This window comes from Triticum dicoccoides, chromosome 4A (genome assembly GCF_002162155.2).
Source record: "Triticum dicoccoides isolate Atlit2015 ecotype Zavitan chromosome 4A, WEW_v2.0, whole genome shotgun sequence".
NCBI classification, from domain to species: domain Eukaryota; kingdom Viridiplantae; phylum Streptophyta; class Magnoliopsida; order Poales; family Poaceae; genus Triticum; species Triticum dicoccoides.
In genome coordinates this window covers 485,941,832-485,946,171 of record NC_041386.1, presented here as the reverse complement: position 1 = coordinate 485,946,171, position 4,340 = coordinate 485,941,832, and positions in this window count along the sequence as shown.

Genomic DNA, 4,340 nt, shown 5'->3' with positions numbered 1-4,340 from the left:
CAGCAAGCCTTTGTTCCTCCTCAGCCTCGGCCTTCTCGAAGAGAAAGGCCGTGCGCTCCTCGTCTACTCGCTCCCGCTCCTGCGCCAGGGATCGAAGAGCTTCTTGATTTTGTCCCCGGAGCTCCTCCGCGCGCTTCTCCATGTCAACTCCCGCCTTCGCGACAAGTTCTTCCCGGGAAGCCAGCTTGGCTTGCCGGGTGCGGTAGAGTGACAACAGCTTCCGCAGCAGCTGCTCCTTCTCAGGCTCGCCACTACTGCTACCGGGCGCGTCAACCAATGACAGTCCGGCAGAGGCGAGCACCTCCCCGTCAAAAGTCTCCCCCTCGACTGGCGCCCTGGAGCTCGACGCCCAGGGTAGCTTGATGAAGATGTTGTCACCGGCCTGCAAGTAGGCGCCGGGCTGGGGCTCCGCGGAGCCCGGCTCCGCAGAAGCGGAAGAGGGTTCGGCGGTCGGTGCAGCGCCTGGCGCTCCTGCGGCCTCAGGGTCGTCAGTGCGATCGCCCGACCCCTCGCCGGCTTCCGCAGCAGCAGCCCTGGCGGCCTCCTCGCCGGCGGTCACATCAGCACCAGCACCTTCCTCGCCGGCGCCCTCTGTCTCCATTGGCTCAGCCGAAGATGGGTCTGAAGAACGAAGAGGGGAGGAAAATCAATCAAAAAAGTCCAAGAAAGGAAAAACGGGAGAAGCAGAACCCAAGGGAAAGTTTTTGGGCAAATGGATTACCTGCGCCAAGATCTTCAGTTGCGGCCTCGGTCGCCGCAGGATCAGCAGGACCGTCCCTTGCCGGAGAGTCCCCCCTTGCCGGAGAGTGCTCCCTTGCCAGGGACTCCTCCCTTGACGGCACAGTCGAAGAAGGTGGCACTTTGGGACCGGCCTCCGGGCGCTCCTGATGAGGCTGCTCTGCTCCTGCACAAGTCAACAAGCAAGATATCAACAAAGGAAAAAACACTCAAGTGCGCCCGACAGCAGAAGGCTAAACTATGAACTTACGCTGGGGGCTGCGCTGGGGGCTGCTCCGAGGGGTGATTGCCGGGTCCGTCAAGGTGGTCTCGGGCCCACCTCTTGCCGACGCGATGGGGTCATCCTCGATGACGATCACCGCGGCCTTGGCCCTCTTCGCCGCTCTCTGGGCCAGTGTTCTGAAAAGAAAGGAGTCCAGATTGGAGCAAGTCAGATACAAGATATAAATAGCAAGATTGAAGGATTATAAGAGCACCAAAGGAACTCACTCTTCTTCCTCCTCGTCGGAGCTGAGCGCGGAAAGATCGAAGTCCGGCCCTCCTCCGGTGCGGCGAGGTGGAGGAGTAGGATCCCTTGCCCGCTTGGTGGGGGCAGTGGCAGTGGCCCGGGAAGATCCCGCTCCAGTTGCCGCTGCTGCGTGAGGCGCTCCCGCGGCAACATTGCTTGCTGCGGTAGAGCGCGTCGCGCGGCTCGGTGGCTGTGGAGCCGGCTGCCGCCCTGCTGCGTCCCCGGCCCTGCGAAGGCGCCTCCTTGGCGGGGCCGGGGGCTCCGCCTGCGGCAAGCTCTCTGGAGGCTCAGCCTCCTCCTCGCCGGCCTTGCTCGACTCGGCTTCGGAACCAGCAGGCTCCTCCTCGCCCATGAACTCCGCGCGTTCGGCAAGGTTTGCCGCCTCTGCAGCCTCTGCCTCCTCCACAGTAAACCCAAACACACCCGCAGCAGCTGCGGCCGCAGCCTCTTCCGCCCTAGTAGCGATGAGCTGCAGCTCCTCGTCGGTGGTGTCACGGGTAAGGCTCTTCTGCTCGTCAGCGCGTACCGGCAATTCCTCCAAGGTGTCGAAGAACGCTCGCACAACGTCGTCCGCAGGCTCTTGCCAAGTTGGGACGATGCCGTGTGAATCGCACAACGGCATCATGGCGCGGATCCGGTCAAGCGAAGAGTTATTGCACAAAGGAACTACGCCCCTCGGCAGTGTGAATGGGTGCTGGCGGTCGCGTTTGAATAATTCCAAGAGCATTGCATCCAACTCCAAGACAGTGAAGTTGTAGTTGAGGCCCGGCCGCAGCCTCATGATGTCCGCCGAATTCTTAAATTCCCAGGCGGGCCTCCTCCTCTCCTGCAGGGGGGCAATGCGGCGGCGGAGGAAATCTGCCCCGACAGCACCTACGGTGAGCCCGGCAAGCCTGAGGCGAAGAATCCTAGTGATGGCGATCTTCAGCCTCTCGTCTTCCGGGGCCACGTTGCTCCAGTCATTGCCGCGCACTATTGGAGTTTGGCGCACGGCGGTGAAGGGCTGCGGATCCTCCTCGACGATCCAACACCACTCCGCTCTCCACTCCTCCCACTTGCTGCGGAGCTCACCCTCCAAGTACGCATCCTTCTTGCCGACTCTCGAGATCCAAGCAATCCCTCCGGCAAGCGGCTCTCCTCTCTCTACCCGAGGCATGAAGTAATGGCGGAAAAGGGCTACACTAGGGTGGACTCCGACAAAGTTTTCGCACAAGTGTGCGAAAACTGCCATGGTCAGGACAGCATTGGGGGTGAAGTCAAGGAGGCGGAAGCCATATGTGTTCATAATATCACAGAAGAACTCCGAGAAGGGCGGGCAGAGCCTGCAATAGAAGAATAGCGGGAAGAACGGGTACCCATTTGGAGCCGACTCCGAGGCAGCGGCCGGGAGTACCCTCGTGCGCGGATGCGCACGCGTCTCCGTCGCCCAAAAGAGGTAGAAGTACTCCCTCAGCTCCTGCACGCCGAGCTGGGGGGTGAAGATCGCCCGCTCCTTCCGCAGCGCCGTGAGCCGCTGCGCCTCGGCCGACTTCACGCCCTTTCCCTTGTCGGCCTTCGGGGCCATGGCAGAGGTGGTGGGGAAGGTAGACGGCGTGGTGATGCTGGTGGCAATGGGGGGCGGGGGGCGGAACGCTGCTCTCTCGGCTTCGAGAAGAAGGGGGGAGCGGCGGAGTTTGTGAAGAAGGAGTAGCAGCAACCAGCGAGGGGGAACAAACTGCCCCTGTTTCCTCTGCTTATAAAGAGGGACGGGGCGGACGTTTCGGCCTTCCAAATAGACAACCACCCACGATCTCTCCCACGATGCCGCATTCAACGCATGCCGTTATGGGAGAGTGCGGTGGATACGGAACAAGATTTGGCGTGGCCCAGCCCGCGTGTGCCCGTGCCCTGTCTTGGGCCTGGCCCAACAGCGCTCGGCACCGTGTCTGGCCCAGGCCCGGGGGCTCCTGTCGGTGTACTAGATTAGGGGTACCCTAGTACCCCGAACTTGTGCACGGGCAGTTGCAGCACCCCACGGCAAAGGCTTGCCGGGTGATCGCCAAGATCCCCCAAGGTTCCCTTGGAGCCATCCAAGAACAAAGTATTTAAGCTAAGGAGACAAGACCCCGGCAAGAGGAGCTTGCCGGGAAGGTCAACCAAGGCACTCCAAGGAACTTGCCACGACGCGCCACGCGCTCCGGCAAGGCAACAAGGCCCCGGCAAGAGGAGCTTGCCGGGAAGACCAACCAAGGTACCTCGAAGCCCGGTGAGCGACAAGCTTCCAGACCCGACAAGATAACAACAGCGGCAAGGCGCTTGCCGCGGCAGGCGGCCACTCTGCATCCGCGCTCTAGCGCATCCACCAACGTGTTGCTCTGGGGGCCTCTCCGGGCGTGCGTGGCGGGAGGCTGTGCAGCCAGCGGTGCGCAGTGGCATGCGAAGCTGACAAGATCGCCATCGTGGCGAACGGTGGCGCCCCTAACGGTCCTTTTCTGCATTGTTCGGGCGACTCAGACGGGCATTTAATGCCCTTGTCCCCTGCCGTCAGGGTTAGGTAGGGTGCACTGTGCAAGCAACTGTATCAACTACCTCGCTTTTTACGTTTTTACCCTCCTCTGCGCTGCCACCTGTCGGTGACCCCTTTAGCGTATAAAAGGAGGCCCATGCGCAACGTAGAGGGGGTTGGTTGGGGGTTCAGTTCGGGGCCTCAGACAATCGGCTTCGATTCATTCGTAGCACAGGAAACATCACACACTCTCGCTCGAGAGCAAGAACACCAGATAATACAACTAGACAAGCAGTAGTAGGAGTGTTATCTCTCCAGAGAGCTCCGAAGCTGGGTAAACTGCTCGTGTGCTTCGCCTGGATCCGCTCTTCGTGCTATCTCCGCCCCCCGCCGAACCGAAAGGGGTCCGGTCCGCCGGCCCCATAGGTGTTCGAGGATCAGTTCACCCCGACAGCATGGCAATAGAAGCAAGACAAATAATTTCATCTTTACTGGGAAATTCCTCTTCACGGTGTTGTCTGCAAAATTTAGAAAAGTTGAACTCATGAGACATATCATCTAGACCAACAGTAACAACATCCTTTTCGAAGTCTATCTTAGCATTAACAG